Source organism: Amphiura filiformis, chromosome 10 (genome assembly GCF_039555335.1).
Source record: "Amphiura filiformis chromosome 10, Afil_fr2py, whole genome shotgun sequence".
Classification (NCBI taxonomy): Eukaryota; Metazoa; Echinodermata; class Ophiuroidea; order Amphilepidida; family Amphiuridae; genus Amphiura; species Amphiura filiformis.
In genome coordinates this window covers 36,228,366-36,247,910 of record NC_092637.1, presented here as the reverse complement: position 1 = coordinate 36,247,910, position 19,545 = coordinate 36,228,366, and the positions used below count along the sequence as shown (strand labels likewise).

Sequence of the window (19,545 nt, the reverse complement as noted above, 5' to 3'; positions counted from 1 at the left end):
ATGCATTAGCGTTACCCGATGTGAGCATGGTATTTTTATTTTTCTGGTCAAAGGTCATTTAGACGTCATTTCCGGTTTAAAGCTAAATAACTTCAAGAATTTTTATCTGTTTTTTTCAAGATTTTTTTTATTTAAACTGTAACAATGCATTTTCGTGGTGTATATTAGGTTTTTTTTTTTGTATTGGGGTCAAAGGTCATTAAGGAGGTCAAAACGTCAAATTTGCAAAAAAATGTTTAAAATTACGGAAAGTAGCTATATCTCAGCCTATGGAAGACGGATAAAGCCCCTACTTGCTACAGTGATGCACCATTAATGGTATGAGATGTCCATAAACTTGAAGACTGGCATTTCCGGCTCCGGCTAGGTCCAGATCTGTAACCAGATCTAGTTCTTTCTGGTTTCTTCTGTCAACATTATGATCAGCCATCGTAGCCACATGCTTTCAGGCATGTTGACCATACTTGGTCAGTAGAACCGTTTGGTGGTGCCACAGATGTCACATGATCAACTTCCGGTCAAATGTCATCCACTTCCGGTCAATGGCCAAAACTTGGATTTTCACTAAAAATGCTACTCCTCCCACATATAACATAGCATCATGACGTCACTTGCACACATGCATCACCTATACCCAGTGTCCAAAAGTTATACCACAGAATTGGGATCAAAGGTCATTAAGGGGTCACTTCCGGTAAAAGTCTGAAACATTTGTAAAAAATATTCAAAAAATCACTGTCTTTACAAATTACATAGCAGAGAGTCGCCATTAGCACACATGCATCGCTACTAGCTAGGGTCTTTAGGATGCCTACAGTTTTGGGGTCAAAGGTCATTAAGGGGTTACTTCCGGTCAAAAACCAAAATTTTCAAAAAGTTTTAAAAATTTTTATCTCAAAATATAAACAGACCAGAGTAATATAATCATCATACATGAATCAGTGTTACTTGATGTATGCATGGTATTTTTATTTTGGGGGTCAAAGGTCATTAAGGGGTCACTTCCTGTTTTTTGCTAAATAACTTTAAGAATTTTTATCTCGACAATTAAACAGAGTAGAATTTTAAAAATAAAATTGGGACAATGCATTTTGTCGGTGTACATTAGGTTTTTTTTCCATTGAGGTCAAATGTCATTAAAGGGGTCAAAAGGTCAATCATAAATTTAAAAAAAAATCAAAATCCATGTATAAGTTCCGATTAAGCTGAAACTAGATCTGGCTACAGATCTGGACCTAGCCGGGGCCGGAAATGCCAGTCTTAAAGTTTGACTTTTGACCGCTTAACTTTGACCTTTGGGGTCATAAATATTTTCAACATGTTACCCCTGAATGACCTTTGATCCCGAATCTAAAAATCTACTGCAGGCACTGGATAGTAGCAATGCATATGTGAAAGCAAAGTCAATTTCCTGTTTACTTTTCGAAATAAACAAAATTCATTTTGGTTTTTGACAGGAAGTCACCCTCACATGACATGATCTCAAGAATAGAGAAGATTCAAATTATAACTGACAGATCATAATAGAACACACCACTAATGTATTTTGTAAAGTAAAATATCATGGTAAATAATGAGTTCTGTTTTGGTAAAATACACTGTATACAAGATATTGCGATAGGCCTACATAAAAACTACAACAAACAGAATACAAAGAATACATGAGTATGATTTTCTGTGATAAATGTCTTTGGTACATTTAATCAGTCATTTGTACGGAATTGAAATGTAACAACAACAGTAATAATAATAATATTTGATAATAATAAAATGATAATAATAATAATAACAATAATAATAATAACACTAGTAATAATAATAATAATAATAATATACATTTCTCAGTAACCATGTAGGCCTACATCACAGTTGAAAATGGGAATTTGCTTTAAATTTTGCCAAAATCCGATGAAAATTTTGGTGAGTGTTGACAAGTTATTGATTTAATTGTAAAATTAAAAGTAAAATCACACTTATTTCCCAAAATTTTGAAAATCAAAATCCGCATTGGGGCCGATTTACAACTCCTACACATGGTACACGCTACAGGAACCCGTCGGCTACGAACTTGTTTGTTTGTAGTTATTGCAACGGCAATGTTTTAGCCCCGCCCATAACTTTAAGTTTCGCTGATGACTGTAAACAAGTTCAGTATACACGGTCCCCAAGTATACATGTACGTACATTATACATGTACGGAAATGCGGCGCATACATCGGTACGTATCGCGGCAAAGATCAGAGCAAAATGGTGAATACGATCCAGGAAAAAAAAAACTACGCATGACAGTCGGAAGCGAAAAGATGAAAGGAGGGTATCAGGCGGGGTATCAGGCTATTTCTGGATGGGGAGACCCCGTCTGGACATGCATGCCGTGCGCGTAGAAAACTGAGTGAAATGCAACGTTCTACATGTGAATTTAATAATAATGCATAACATTTTCAAAACAAACAGAAAATTACATATTTAAAACTAAAATTTTCTGGTGCAAGCAATTTAGCACACGTTTTCTTAAAACAGTTACATAATTATAGTTATCAACACTTTATAGAATTGTTTTGGATTATAAAGGTTTTAGTTTTATGATTGTTGGGAATCTGTAATTTGTCCAGAGTAATATAATTATGTATTATACAAAGTTTGTCATCGTTGCCTGTGAAGGATTATGTTCAAGCACTAATTGTTTACAATCAGGAGCAAAAGAACAAAGAGAATAAGAAGACTGATTGATACCAATTTGTACATTATACACATACACCAAACCCATTTCTGAGAAGTGCACCTGATAATTTCAAAAACACCCTTGTTTGTGACATAAATAGGAGCGCAGAATTTGATACACAGCTAAATAGAATTTTATATTTCATTCACTCACTAGTGGGGAGGTTTTTTTGTTAAAAACTTCCACGTCCCCTCCTGAGTATCAAATGGTGCGCCCATAACTACGGGAGTGGTGTACCAAAAACACAGATCCCCAGACAATACTATCCGTAGGTTACTAGACCTTATATAATGCACAAACGCACCGCGCACATAGCAATACTCTAAAAAAATTAACTCTCGCAGATGGTCTGTGAACATAGTCATCGAAAAATATAACAAAATCAAAACAGCTGATTTTACATAATTATTTTGCTTGTTTTATGACAAAATGTATCGCAAAATATTTACAAAACATGTGCAAAACAATTTTGTTTGTTTTCCCAACCCAGTCTCATATCAAGATGTACAGTTTTTTTACAACCTTATCAAAGTTTCATAAAATAAAGCATGGCTTTAGAAAAAATTGCGGTTTCACTAAATGACAGATGGGATTTTCTTTCGTTTGATAAACAAAAATAATAAACAATTTAGCACAATTTACAAGCCTTATTCAGTTTAATGACATTAAAAAATCCCATGCAGTCATCCGAGCGAAATGGAGCAATAGAGAAATTACATTTTCATGTAAAATATCATATTTTGTCTTGAATACACAGCTTTTGGCTCAACCACTTGCAGTCTATGTTAGCACACGTATGCTACTAACAATGGTGTAAATAACTGAATTTTGATAATAATCTTCTGAATGAGCAAATCACTAAATGGGTCTTTAATATCAACCAACATTTTACAAGTCATTCAATGTAATTATTACATTCAATAGGATCACGTGAAATATACAGCTGATAATATCTTAAAAGATTAGTAACAATATAGCACAAAATTTCTAAGTACAGAGTTGGCAAAAAAGATACATTTGTTAAAATAACAACAGACGCTGGACGTGGGCTACAGACACTCGGCTGTGGCCAGAATAGATACTTTTCGTCCCCGGTGCAAATGTCATTCACCATAGTTTATAATTATTTCAAAGCAGAAATAGGCAAATAGCACTCAGGTAACAAGAAGTGCGAAAGTTTATGACGTAGAATACAAGCTCACCTTTTAGCTTCCATGAGTCTAATGTCCGTTCAGGAAACAAACACGAAATATATTCCAGCATAGGAAATCATTCCCATGCATGTAGTAAAACTTTTACGAAACAAAATTACTGCAAAAGTCCACACACTGCTTTGTTCTAGTCTCAGGCTCTGTCCGACATATTCAAGCTCAAAAGCACAAGAAATCCATTCAGCAAATTGAAGCACAAAAGTAATTCCAGGTTAGAAAGTCTAGTTTCCAGGATAGATCCATAACCGCGCTCGCACTCCATCAGATGCAGTTCCGTCTTCTGGATTTTGGTCAGGATATGCATGGCTTATTATCCGAGTTTGACGGGCGCTTTCAGCGGCATGTCCTGGCTCTTGGTCGCCGTAACCTGTTGCCTAACTTAATGGTGGACGGGTCACGGCATTTTTTTACTATTTAAAAGTTATATATAAATTCCAATGGTAAAAATCCTTTTAAATTCATATTGTTCCTTGCCACGTTCATTGTAGCTATTTTGATAACCAACTTTAGTGCATACATGACCCTTGGTGGATTCAGGCGGATTCCTCCGGCGGTGTTTGCGAAAGATGCTGCAAAGAAAATCATAGAAAAACAAAAATAGAAATAATTTTTTCAGACAATAAACATTTCCAATGAATGAATGAAAATCAATGGTCATCCCTGAGTCATCCGAATTAGTTCAACATGTCGAACATGCCCGCGAATATTCCATGTTTTCAATATCTAGTCACTGAAAGGTGGTACTGGTCTTAACACTGGAATAATGGAAAATGTTGTGCCTCATAACTGCTAAATTGTTGATCGACATAAAAGATATACATATTTTAATAGACAGGACTTGATGAATCCATCTGGGAGGTCAAATTTGGGTAAAAATGCTAATTTCTTGAGAAAATCCTAAAAAAATTATTAAAAACTAGAAGTATCTAGGATCAACTTCACAAAAAATATTTGGACGAAAACAGGTTTTTTATGATTTTTGAGCAACATTTAGCATTTCTTGATGACTTTTGGTGGAAATTTCGAAAAGTTGGTCAACATTTTTTATTGACCTTGAAAAGAAACTGGATGTCTTGAAGGTTTCACTGAGGAATTAATCATATCAATCAATTATAACTGTAATTAATCAAATGAAAAAGTGTACTTACAAAATATTTTTGCAGATCAAGCTGGGTTTTAAGTCTTGGTACTGATGTGCTATTGGAATTTGGTCCTCGAAAGTCTGATTTGTAAAACATTCCTCGAATCTTTGGTTATTCTTTTGTGACAGATTTTCTTGAATGATCTTGAAATCCCAATTTGAAGACTTACTTCGCATATTCCGTAAACGTGGAGGCCAACATAGGGACATATATTGACCGAATTCTCATCAAGTTTGTCGCCTAGTAGGCCTATATATTATAGGACCTATATTCATGATAAGGCCTTGGTCTGGTTCATATGAAGTTCTATAGGCTTAGCCCTGGTCCCATGGACGTGTGTTGGTCTGGAAAAGGAAACCTGCAAAAAATGGTAAATGTAATATAAAATGTTAACCAATATCAGGGATTTGGACACAAATATAATTTGTTTAATGAGAACAAATCTAAGATTACAGTGGTATCTCTGAAGACACATGCAGGCTATTTTATGAAGAGATTCATTTTAGTTTTGGAAATGGACAATGTAATTGTATCTATGATTTTTATTAATCAAAACAACGGAGTATAATGGTCATTGCAACCTCTATACTGTTTAAGGTTTAATCAGGGCTGCAGTTGGACTATTCATTGAATATTAAAAGAAAGAGTATTTTGCAAGTTTTATCTCCCGGAATTGGTCTTGGTATTAATGGGTTATTAAGTCATATCAGTCAACATAATCAAAATGTACTTACAACATACATGTAAATTGGCCATTGTTTTCTTGGTACTGCATGCGTCGAAACAGAATTTCATCCTCAAATCTCATTCCAGTATGTTATTGTCAATGTTTGTAGCATGTATGGTCGATCGTGTTGAAATGACAACTCGATGACCTGCCCGTTGTAATATTCCATAGTCTTGGTGTGGCCTTCTTCTGTCCGATGAGGTAGAAGATCGTATAGCATCGTGTGATACCAAAGCTGTCGACTGTGCCATGTCCCCTGGGAGCTGAGCCGATATGTCTGTGGTTGTTATACGTGAGATGTTGCCTATACTCCTTCTGCCGCTTCAAGGCTAAGAATCTTGCCAGGTGATGGGGTCTCGTTGTGGCGCGGCGGTGGTGAATGGAAGGGAGGTGGGGGGGGGTAGTGGAGTAATTTCCACTACCCTGTTCCTGTTCTTGACATTTCAGAGCTACTATTATCTTTGAGAGGGATAGAAATAAAATATCCGTTTATTTTATTGATAATTCAGGCTGACATTTTTGCCTACATTTTCATATGAAGTAAGATTTGTTATAGGCGCACTAATACGCGCAAATATAACTTTCACTAAACTATATTGCATTACATATTGCACTAAGCATGTTAAGTATTATAGGTTTAATTTCACATATTGTATACTAAATATTGCACTAAACGTGCTAAATGTTACAGATTGCACTTAATATGCAACTTGCTAAATATACAGGTTGTACTAAATATTAAAGATTTACTTTCAAATATTGAAACTAAACATTGCACGAAACGTCCTATATAAAATGCTACAGATTGCACATAATAATTTATACAGGTTCAATTCCGAGGTTCAATTTCAGACATTGCATTAAATATTGCACTACATAGTTATAAATTGCACTAAATAATTACTATAGGTTAATTTTCAGACATTGCACTAAATTATACAGATGTGATGCTGCAGATGTGGGTACTTCTTCGTATAGGCCTATGGGTATCGATTCCCAGATTACTGATACCTAAAATGCGATGAAAGTCGGATTATGATATGAATAATACGTATTAAGTACCTGTGCATAATATAATGCAGGACATGGTTTTACATAGATGATCCTGTGCCATATACTGGGGTACCCAAAAAGGTGGCTTTGTTACATTTTGATGTGCAGTTTGGATTTCAAAACACTGTCTCTCGAGTATTCCTTCACTTAGAAGATTCAATTAGGTCTTAAATTGAGGCTAATTTATTCTATATTACTCATGTTTTTATCCTGTTTAAAAATATTTTTAAATTATTTTCTTATGACGTTTGGCATGAAATGTGCCAAGGGTGGCTGAGGATTAGGGGGAGGAGGATTAGGGGGAGGGATTCATATTGTAAATTTGATTTAAAACCCCCTTTAAAAATTTGAATCTAGTAAAAAAATGTCTAAATGAACTCCCAGACATCTAAACCAAGTAAATAAATACAGAAGTTCATTTAAAAGACCAATACTTGCTCAGAATGATTGTAAATGTGGAAAAAAGAGTTGGGGTTACATCCTCCCTACTTTGTGATTGTTTTTGCCCGCACTCTCTCATTTTTTAACCGATTTCCATAAAAAAGGTGTCAAAATGCTCAGAAGGATAAACCACTTCAAATGAGATGTGACGGTAAAATGTTTGAACCATTTCATTTTTTTACTATGTAACACAAAGGTACCCCAGGTTGTGACACAGGACCAGATATGATCAAGAAGAGTGCCGCCAGCCGTGGTAGGATCTGTGATAACTTGATGGTATTGGCTTAAGGATTGGAACTCATTTGCTCTACCTCCCATTAAATTGTGATTGAAGTCGCCAACAAAGACTGTATAATCTGTATCAAGTAAATCAGTTTGTGCAGTGATGTTATTCATTTCTGTACAAAATGTCCCTGTACTAGTTCCAACGGGTTTGTATATGACGGTAATTAGCATGTTTGTGTTTCCATGTGTCCTAATTGCAAGTGCATCACATACATCGCTTGGAATGGGCACTACTGTGTAGTTGACACCATTTTGAATGTAAATTGCCACACCTCTGCCTCGAGTAGAATGTATTGCTTCTAAAGAGTAGCCTTCTATTGCAAGAGAGTCTAAGCTACTATTGTCTGTCAACCATGTTTCTGATAAACAAATAACATGTGCTTTCCTAATTTCTGTATTGCTCTTCATGTCTTCGATGTGTCGACGTAAGCTCTGTATATATGATGAGCAATTATGAAATACTTATTCTGATCGATGGGTAGCATAGGATTGGCATTGGATAGATCACAAGTAGGCATCTCTGCAACATATCGTGCTACATCTGGATTGCAATAGATCCGGGAAAAATCACAGTTGGTTAAATGCATTCCCTCTAAAGTTGTCACTCGACTAAGTGCAACGTATGCCATTGATTCTTTGAAACATTTCATAGAAATCACAGCTTGTTCAGTTGTCAGTCCCTGGACTTTGTGAACAGTAACAGCCCAAGCAAGTTTCAATGGCATCTGTTCTCTTGTGGTACTGAAGTTTCTTCCTTTCAATTGAAATGTTTCCTTGCGTGGCATTATAGCGACACATGATACATACTCAGGTGGTATAACTTGTGATGATCGAGCCTTCCTTCCAATTTTGTCACTGTCAAACCTGACATAGACAGCCTGTGGCATGTTCTTGGAGTTACCGAATTCAATTCCTTTAATGGTACCAGATACTCCATTACAAAGACCATCGGGAACATCAATGTTAGCTATTAGCATAGTTCTAGCACCTACTGCTAACTTCAGATAAGGTACAAGTGATGTGTCGTCTTTTCGACGTGATGTGTCATGTGGTGTTTCGTGGACTTTGATCACTCTGCCACCCTTTTGGTCAACGTCTTCTGCTTTGATAGTAAATGTTTCCGTGTTTAGTGAAGCTAACTTTGTTTCATTGTGACTGTCAACATCCACGTTGAGGTAAAACAAGTGTAACGCGTCAGAAGGTGCTTGACGAATGTGCTCATGAACTATGCGGGAACGTAAGAGTTCCTTGTCTGCTTCTTCTAGTGGTTCGTTTTTTTCCGCACGCGAAGTCGGTTCAACATTTGGGCAAATATTGCATCATCCCGCTGTCGCATTATTTCAGTTAGTTCAACTTTCTCAAACAGTGAATTCCATAAGTCTTTCAAGGGTTCTTCGTGTGGGAAACACAAAGGTGTGGGTGGACTTATCGGTGGTAATTGAAAGAAATCTCCTACTGCCAGGATAGAGACATTGCCAAAGTAGGAAGTGTATGATGTTCCTTTGATTTGTTGTAATCGTCCGTGAATGTACGATAGCTGAGTAGCACTAACCATAGATATTTCATCTATAATTACAAGCTGTACGTGTTGATACTTTGTGCGGAGCGTGCTGAGACTTTGTTCTCCAAGAGGTTTGTAATCTTTGGCCATTCTAATACCTGTTTTTAAGGCTGTGCAGATGGTTTGACCAGAAATGTTATATGCAGCTGTTCCAAGATGTGACATTAATAGCACAGTTACATCATCAGCGGACTCGGTCATTGTTGCAAATTTCTTTTGAGCATAGTAACTGATGCATCTGATCACATGCGATTTTCCAGTTCCTGCACCTCCAGTGAGGAAGATATGAAATGGGTCTATTCTGTGATTTCTGGCTTTTTCATCGCACCATTTAGCAACATGATTAAATAACTGTCGTTGTTTATCATTAAGCTGACGCATCATAGTCTCTGCCTGTTCTTCAGTTATATCTGGATTACGGGTTTCAATAGCACACCTTGGTAAACCTGCATCACGTTGGCCAGGTCTATTTCCTGGTTGAAGTTCAGGAACTTCAATTTCAGCTAAGTCATCATCTGAGTCTTCGATTCTGACATCTTTTAATCTATCATCAATACGTTGCTGCTCAGATTGTGGAGCAATTCCTGCCCAAGCATCTTCCATATTTTCTACTTCTTGAAGTACTTCCCACGCTTCATCTAGTTCATCTGTTTTCGGTTCGAATTCTGACATGTTTTGTTCAACCACGTCTTTAACTCGTAGTCTGTCATTGTTGATAGTTGTGTATCCAGTCATATGATAACTTTCGTAGGTGGGAAAACTATCTGGCTTGATATTTGGACTCCTATGAGGAAGGTACAAACGTAGCATATTCATATGATACCTCTCACTGTCTTTCTTTTTGATACCCTTGGGTAACGAATGACAGCTGGCTTTCCTTTACGTTCTTTCATCTTGATGCCATGGGTGTTCAACTGTATTAGTTTATCACGACGATCAGACGCTTCGTCATCATCGGTTTCATCATCTACGTTATCATCTGGGTCTCTATTGATATTGTCCGATTTGGCCGACACTTGATAGTGAGTTGAGTAAAACGTGGCCATGCACATGTTGTTGTACTTTGGCGTACTTGGTCTATCAAGATATTTTTCAATTTGAGTAGTCTGCCATACTTGCTCAGAATTACCTGCATTTGCTTGTAGTTGTGTCAGAGGCAGAGATATCCGTTGTCCGTCTAACGCAGTTTGCAGAAACATTACTTTTCGTGTGCTATTTCGCAAAGGCATACTGCAGATAAGGTAGACTGCTCCCATGACACTAACTTCTCTGTTTTGGAGGTAGATACTTCCAAGCTTTCGTAATTGCTGTATGGCATCATTGTTTCCTTGTGCTGCTTCTTTCTGGGCATTTCTGAGCAAGTCACCCATTTCTCTTCTGATTTAGTAATGTAAGAAACAATATACATAACGCATGCATATGGATCGAGTACATATTGAATATCCATGTTGCCATTCCAGCAGCGAATCAGGTCTGGATTGTAATTGTTGATCCATTGGTCTTCAAGACGCCTTCTTAGGTACATGGTTTGCCGCTTTGAAAGCGTCTCTAGTGCCTGTTCAAATTCGTCTTGTCCAATTCCAGCTAAACAAAGAACGTCATACAAATCTGCAAAGTCATGATCAGGATTCTGCAAAAGTTCCCAAATGTTGTTCAGCATATTTTTTGCTTTCGTTTCACGATCTAGGGTTTTCTGATGTTCTTCATCATTTTCATCTCTTTCTGCTGTTGGAGTACAAATGAATGTTCTGTCTGATGGTGGTTTTGGAAAATTAAACCGGCATGTTTTCCCGGTTTTTCTGCACGATCTTGTGTGAGTTTTACTGTGAACTTGCACACTCGTAACAATTTCATGTAATTCAGGAGCAGTTTCTGGAGGCACTTCGCATGATATGTATCTATCAACGAATTCTAGGACCTCATTATCTGGATCTTCACCCATTTGGGGGCATTTTCAACCCACGCAACCATGTGAATATGCGGCCAGCCACGTTGCTGGAATTCTGTCCTGTAGAAATAGTCTTTGACTTTGCCAATAGGATTAGCTGGTGACATAATCACGTCATTGATAAATGTGTGTAGTCTTTCCTGAAACAGTTTGGCAGCTGCAACTGGATTGGACATGATGATATCGCAATGTTCATCCCATGACATATTCTTATGTTCCTCTGGTGTCATTGGTGGTTTTCCTAACATCTTAAGGATAGAATTATGTATTTCGATCCATCGTCTATCAGCAGCACTAAATGTCACAAAGAAAGTAGGTATTCCTAGTTGACGAATCATTGCAAAGATATCTTTCTTCGATTTTTCCCAGTATGCAGGGGTTCCTCTAAGTTGAGCCAGGAATCGGTAACCTTCGTCTCTTTTAATAAGTTGCTTCACCTGTTCGTGGTCTCGTAACATAGATGCTGTGATTTTTCTTCCATCTGAAGTTTTTGTGCAACCTATTCTGGTAGCAATAGATACATTTGAATGAATTTGATGTACTTCTGTGCAGTAGAGAGCAAAAAATATATATTCCGGGTTCCTGGCAAATCTATTATCAGCTGAAAAGAGCCTGGCATTGAAATATCTAGAAGGCGACAGCTTTTGTTCTCGGCTCTCGTTATACGTATTAGAACCATCTGGAAATTCTACTGGGAAGCACTTCGGTTCCATTTCTAAAACGTGTTCTGGCTTATTGCCTTGTCCTGGAGCCACTGACAAAATAGTGCTATCACTCTTGTCTGCTGCGTACTGTGCAAAATCTACAGCATGTAAGAATGAATACAGCGGTGCTGACGTGTTTGTAACATCATGTTCATTTTCATTGACTTCATTACTTGGAATGTTATCTCGATCAACAACATTGTCATCTCTGGTTTGATCTTCATTATCAGAATGATCGTCTTCATTGCTATCATGGGAGTGTCGCAAACTTATATCATCTCCACACTCATTAGTGACATTATCTACATTCATACTATTGTCATCAGCACGATTGACCGATTCATCATTGAGATCGTTGTCAAAGTCATGAACATAAGCAACATCGTAATTATCTTGGATATGATTCACATTGGGGGGGAGGTATCACTGTCACCTTGTGTACATTTATCTCCTGAATCTGGTATGTCATCTTCATTATCATCGGAGTGGTCACTGTGAATTAACTTGTCATCTAACATGTTGTCAAAAGCTTCAAAGTTAATGTCAATATCTTCGTATTCAGGGTTGTTTTCTTTCAACCAAACAAGTGCTGATCTTATTTTACTTGGATTGACATCTTGGCACATGTGATGTCCTTTATATTCCAGTTTTCTTTTCAGTTTTACTCTGATCAGACTATGGTCCGTTGGCAGTCTTGGTAAACTTTGGGCAACTGAGTTAACATCAGCTTTTACACACACTATCTGGCCATGAACTCCCTTTTGAGCACCTTTAATTAGAGATATCATCTTCATGAAGGGTATTGCTGGAGCTATTAGGTGCCTTTCTAGCATATTCAAATGCGAAAGTTCGGGAGGCTGTTCCTGTATTTCCAATCCGTTAACTGTTGCTATTGTTGGCATACGTTTAGCTTTCATACTTGCATGACAGGTATTACATATCCATGTTTTGCTGTCATCCCTATCTTCCACTACATTTATATCTTCAATGGACATGCCAGGAGGGAGACTTTTGAGTAGAATCCGTTGATTGTAGTTTTCTTTTCTGAGTATTTTAACCTGGTGTCTGAAGTTAATTCTTTGACATATTTGACATACAAATACCAGCTGCATACCTTCTTTGCAAAATAATTTGAATCGTGATATTACCGTGTCAATATCAGAAGGCTTTCTTGACCTACGTAATTGGTTTTCCTGGATTTTTAATACCTTCTTTTGAGGGTCGTTATAAGCATCTTTAGATCTTTCGCGGGCTTGAGTACGTTTACGTCGTCCTTTCTCTGGATTTTGGTATGCTTCATGTGCTTCTTGTTTCTTTCTTTCAGCAATTTCTGGTTTCTGATATGCTTCACGTTTTTGTTGATTCTTTCTTTCAGCAATTTCTGGTTTCTGATATGCTTCACGTGTTTGTTGTTTCTTTCTTTCAGCTATATCTGGATTCTGATATGCTTCATGTGAATGTGCACGTGCTTGTTGTTTCTTTCTTTCAGCTATATCTGGATTCTGATATGCTTCACATGCTTGTTGTTTCTTTCTTTCACGTCTTTCTATCGACGCATAATCTTCTCTTGCACGTTTTCGCTTTTTGGCAAGAAGGTCACTTTTCTTTTCTTCGGAAAGCCCTTGGTACCAAGTTTGCCATCTCGAGAGTCTGGGACTTGCCTCACTTATTTCATTTAGAGAGCTTGTGTTTTCCGTGTCCTCTTGATCTGATGAGTCATTTGTCCGTGTTGGAAAGAAGGAACACCCTGGGTCACTTTCTGTATGTGTATCTTCATTAGTAGCAATGGGTATAATGTAAAACATTCTTTCAGCCAAGTGCAATTTGTTAGCCAAACAACTCAAGTATGTATGCAAATGTTGAAGGTCTTTGAAAAACAATGCAATGGCAGTGCCGTCTGCAATAGGGAAACCAGACTGATCTCGTGAATGAGAATCAAAAAATATAAAACCGCCAGTCTCTGAATTCTTGTAAATGGCCATCATGTAACAATCAACATTGAAAATTACCTTATTTGTATTACTAAATGATGTTTCCAATTCAATAGTAAGCGGGTCGCGTTCAATGTTTGGGTTGTCATCAAACCTCCTGTACCTTACAGTTTCGTACCGAACTGTGTAAGTGCTATTACCAAGAGCAAAATTAGCTGGCAATTGATCATTCGTCAAAATTCCGTCATTAGCAAGCTCAAAACATGCTTCTAGTTTGGTAGCGGTAGTCTTATATAAGGCATCTCCATGTATCAACATTTCGTCTATATGAGATGAATTCAATATGCTCTCAACATGCTCGATACTACAGAGCATCGCTAAACTGTTACACGGGCACTGTTTTGCTCTTGATAGTGGGGAAAAACGCTCGTCACCTTGATGGAAGTTTCCAAAGACCTTATTTGTTAACCCTGCTTCATGCCTTTCTAAACTTGTGCCAAGTTTTTTCTTTGCCTGCTGTTCCGACATCGCACGGGACCTTCTCGATTTGCGTGGCATATTTGTAAGTTAGGCCTATTAAATTTATTCAAATACAATCGATTTGTCCTTAAGTATAGTTGTAATCGCTATACAAATGAATTTCTCGTAGTGAAATAAGCTGTGAGATAGTATACAGCGTTATTAGATATTTAATGGTATTTTCCAGGTAACCAAAATTGTATATAATAGGCCTAGGCCAACCGGGCAGTAGGGTGAATATAATATCAAACACTGATTATAAGTTATGATGATATTGAGTATAGTGTTCTTTACTCAAGTTCATATGTTCGTTCGTGATCTTTTTATGGACGAGGAATTTTCACAATATGAATAATAACGAAGTTTACTGAATAACTTACTGCAGTTTTCTTTTAATCCAATGTATATCAGTTCTTATAATATATAAAAGTATATAAGTATGTATAAAGTATAAGTATATATCAAGTTCTTGCACTCAAGTTGGTTTACGTCCTGGCTACGTTTATGTGGCCCCACAGCCTGGGGTAGGCACCCGAAGCTAAGCAACTTCTAGGTCTCAAACGGAAAGAAAGAAGGCCGAGAAAAGAGATGAGAAGAATAAAAGAATGAATGAGATGAGTAAATGAATGATTGAATGAATGATCGGGTAAATGAATGAATGACGGAAGGAAGGAAACAAGCAAGAAATTAAGAAATAAGAAAACAAGCAAGTAATTTTCTTATTTCACGTGCACATATACGAGGTTTTTATACGAGCAATCACAAACGTGTCTTGTTCAGAGCAACGCCACAGACACACTGGGAAAATAATTTTCCCATGGCTATCAAAGCAAGTGCGTGCACCAACCTGTTTTCACTCACCCGAAAACACGCCCACATCACTATACCATATAAATTGTATTGTGTACCACGCACCTATGCACGCACACAACCCCTTTGTGTTCCGCCGAATGTACTATGCGTGATGTCGGCTGTAAAATAACACTAAACACTGCATTGTCCACTACACACACACACACATATAAATACCTCCCATTCCCGCACACATCAGATGTCGTGAAATTGGTAAAGATTTATCTAATTGAGCAAAAGAAAAAACTGAGAAGAATCATAGCTGCTACTGCTAGAAATGATGAAGTAAATAATATACGTAAATAAGTAAATGATAACTAAACAAAGAAATAATTAAATGAATATAAAAAGGTCAGGTATATAAAACTGAATTGTGTGATGGTAGGCTTTCAACGACGGGAGTTCATAACAACAACAAAAATGAGGTTCTTCATATCCCTGTTTCTACTTTCCTGGTCAAGAAAGTTCATAATTTCAGTCACCCCCCTCCCCCGCAAAAAATCATGGCTACACCACTGAAGAGGTTTCATGTTTTCTGTAATAATTTGACTTTCCTGATGCAAATAATAGTTCTTCCGCTTGTTTTTGAGATTTTTTATTTAGCCCAGCCTATATGATGATGATGATGATATCATCATCATCATCATCATCATCATCATCATCATTATCATCATCATCATCATCATCATCATCATCATTGCATCATCATCATCATCATCATCACGGGCATCATCATCATGATACATGTGCTATAGAAGTATAAACAAAACTTCATCATCATCATCATCATCATCATCATTGCATCATCATCATCATCATCATCACGGGCATCATCATCAAGATACATGTGCTATAGAAGTATAAACAAAACTGTTAGCATTACGACATAAACCAAAATCCAAACATACAATAAGTGGACACCTTTTCGCAGTTTCTTTCTATTTCTTGACCAGGGACCCCCCCCCTCCACCCCACACACACACACACCAGCTTGGGTGAACCATAAATCTTTAAATTTATGAGCGAACACTTTAGGCCTATATATTTTTTTTTTTAAATCAACTTTAAATCAAAGTCTGGGCCTATATGAAGCTGCAATCGTTTTGCTCCTCTCCGATCATACTCAGTGCACGGTTTACCCCAGACGGGTAACGTGATTGCGTGTGGGTTTGATGTCTTGACACTGTGAATCTTGTACATATCTCTCTCTCTCTCTCTCTCTCTCTTTAATTTGACGTTTTGACCTCCTTAATGACCTTTGACCCCAATACAAAAAAAACCTCACATACACCGCGAAAATGCATTGTTACAGTTTAAATAAAAAACATCTACTATGCTTGGTTATGGAGATAAAAATTCTTGAAGTTATTTAGCTTAAAACCGGAAATGACGTCTAAATGACCTTTGACCAAAAAAATAAGAATACCGTGCATACATCGGGTAACACTAATGCATATATGTGATGCAATCAAGCAAAATGAGTCGGATGTCGGGAATATTGATTTTGAGATATAACCAATAATAGTATTCAACTTCCTTTGTATTTTATTGTTCTGAGCAACACTAAAATGGCCATATCTCTGGAATCATAAGTCTAATTATGATGGGGTTTTCAGCAAAATGAAGCTCAAGGAATGGCTCATGTAATGAGATTGAAAACTGAATTTTGATTTTGATCGACATCAGACTCATTTTGCTTGATCGCATCACATATGAAGTTTATGTTACTCTGGTCTGGTTACGTTTTGAGATAAAAAAAAAATGAACATATTTGATGATTTCTGGTTTTTGACCGGAAGCGACCCCTTAATGACCTTTGACCCCAAAACTGTAGACGCCCCAAAGACCCTGGTTGGTAGCAATGCATGTGTGCTAATGACAACACTCTGCTATGTAATTTGTAAAAACAGTGATTTTTTGAATATTTTTAGCTTTCAGACCGGAAATGACCCCTTAATGACCTTTGACCCAAAATCGGAGAATAACTTTTGTGTACCTGTAATAGACGATGCATATGTGTAAGTGAGGTCATCGTACTATGTAATTTGTGGCAGAAGAAGCATTTTGAAGATATTTGGTTTTATACCGGAAATGACCCCTTAATGACCTTTGACCCCAAATTTGTGAATATCCTATAGACACTGGATATAGCCGATGCATATGTGTAAGTGACGTCATTGTAGGATGTAACATGTAAGAGAAGAAGCATTTTGAAATGTGTTGCCAGAAGAAAGAAGACGAAGAAAGATCCGATAGCATCACAAGACCTAGCCGGTGTCCCGGCTAGGTAATTCACCAGGAATATTCCTTATGACATCCTAAGCACTATGTAATATTTTTTGCGGGGTCAAAGGTAATTAAGGGATCACTTCCGGTTCTCACAGATTCGGGGTCATAACTCATTTGTCACTGCTGGCTGTGCATCCTCGCGGTCGCAGGCGAACGCAATCAGATCTCGTTCTTACCTAGCCGGGACACCGGCTAGGTCTTGTGATGCTATCGGATCTTTCTTCTTCTGGCAACACGTGCGTGACTTGCCACGTTTCGCCCTAGCTCTCTTATGCTTTGACAGATTTCAACCATACTTGAGCCAAATGACCACTGGACTAGGTCAAACCTTACATTTGACTTTGACCTGACTCTGACCTTTGACCTTGACCTTATGGCCAAAAATGTTGATTTCACAAAAAATGCTACTCCTTCCACAAATTACATGCAATGATCATGTGACTCGTGCATATGAAACAACATGTGACAGTGCTTAAAACTTATTTTAAAAAAATGAGGTCAAAGGTCATTAAGGGGTCATTTCCGGTAAAAGTCTGAAAAATTTGTAAAAATATTCAAAAATCACTGTCTTTACAAATTACATAGCAGAGAGTCGCCATTAGCACACATGCATTGCTACTAGCCAGTGTCTTTAGAATGCCTAAAGTTTTGGGGTCAAAAGGTCATTAAGGGGTTACTTCCGGTCAAAACCAAAATTATCAAAAATGTTCAAAAACTTTGTATCTCAAAATGTAAACAGACCAGAGTGACATAAACCTCATATATGCATTACTGTTACCCAATGTATGCACGGTATTTTTATTTTTTTTTTTTTTTTTCATTTAGACGTCATTTCCGGTTTTAAGCTAAATAACTTTAAGAATTTTTATCTCCATAACTAAGCATAGTAGATTTATTTTATTTAAACTGTAACAATGCATTTTCGCGGTGTGTATGAGGTTTTTTTATATTGGGGTCAAAGGTCATTAAGGAGGTCAAAACGTCAAATTTGCAAAAAATGTTTAAAATTACGGAACAGTAGCTGTATCTCAGCCTATGGAAGACGGATAAAGCCCCTACATGCTACAGTGAAGCACCATTAATGGTGTGAGATGTCCATAATAGCCGGTCAAATGTCAAACTTTAAGTTAAGACTGGCATTTCCGGCCCCGGCTAGGTCCAGATCTGTAACCAGATCTAGTTTCTTACAAGCCGACGACGGATGTCGGCTTGTTCTGTCTCTTCTCAATTCTTCTTTCTTACCTAGCCGGGACACCGGCTAGGTCTTGTGATGCTATCGGATCTTTCTTACCTAGCCGGGACACCGGCTAGGTCTTGTGATGCTATCGGATCTTTCTTCTTTCTTCTTCTGCTTCTTTCTTCTGGCAACAAATTTCAAAATGCTTCTTCTCTTACATGTTACATCCTACAATGACGTCACTTGCACATATGCATCGGCTATATCCAGTGTCTATAGGATATTCACAAATTTGGGGTCAAAGGTCATTAAGGGGTCATTTCCGGTATAAAACCAAATATCTTCAAAATGCTTCTTCTCCTACATGTTACATCATATAATGACGTCACTTTCACATATGCATCGGCTATATCCAGTGCCTATAAATTATTCACAGAATTTGGGTCAAAGGTCATTAAGGGGTCATTTCCGGTCTGAAAGCTAAAAATATTCAAAAAATCACTGTCTTTACACATTACATAGCAGAGTGTTGTCATTAGCACACATGCATTGCTACTAACCTGGGTCTTTGGGGTGTCTACAGTTTTGGGGTCAAAGGTCATTAAGGGGTCGCTTCCGGTCAAAAACCAAAATCATCAAATATGTTCATTTTTTATATCTCAAAACGTAACAAGACCAGAGTGACATAAATTTCATATATGCATTAGTGATACCTGATGTATGCACGGTATTTTTATTTTTTTTGGTCAAAGGTCATTTAGACGTCATTTCCGGTTTTAAGCTAAATAAGTTCAAGAATTTTATCTCCATAACTAAGCATAGTAGATTTTTTAATTTAAACTGTAACAATGCATTTTCTCGGTGTATATGAGTTTTTTTTATAATGGGGTCAAAGGTCATTAAGGAGGTCAAAACGTCAAATTTGCAAAAAAATGTTTAAAATTACGGAAAAGTAGCTGTATCTCAGCCTATGGAAAACGGAT

At 37.3% G+C, this 19,545-nt stretch overlaps 1 long non-coding RNA gene across 1 annotated transcript; it reads right to left on the bottom strand.

The window, feature by feature from the left end:
* Nucleotides 1-4,437: 4,437 nt before the first annotated feature.
* Nucleotides 4,438-5,902, bottom strand: LOC140162190 (uncharacterized). The gene is made up of 3 exons (XR_011860215.1): nt 5,810-5,902; nt 5,082-5,433; nt 4,438-4,502 (listed from the first exon to the last, which is right to left on the bottom strand). It is a non-coding gene; the product is annotated as an uncharacterized lncRNA (long non-coding RNA).
* Between the last annotated feature and the right edge of the window lie 13,643 nt (nt 5,903-19,545).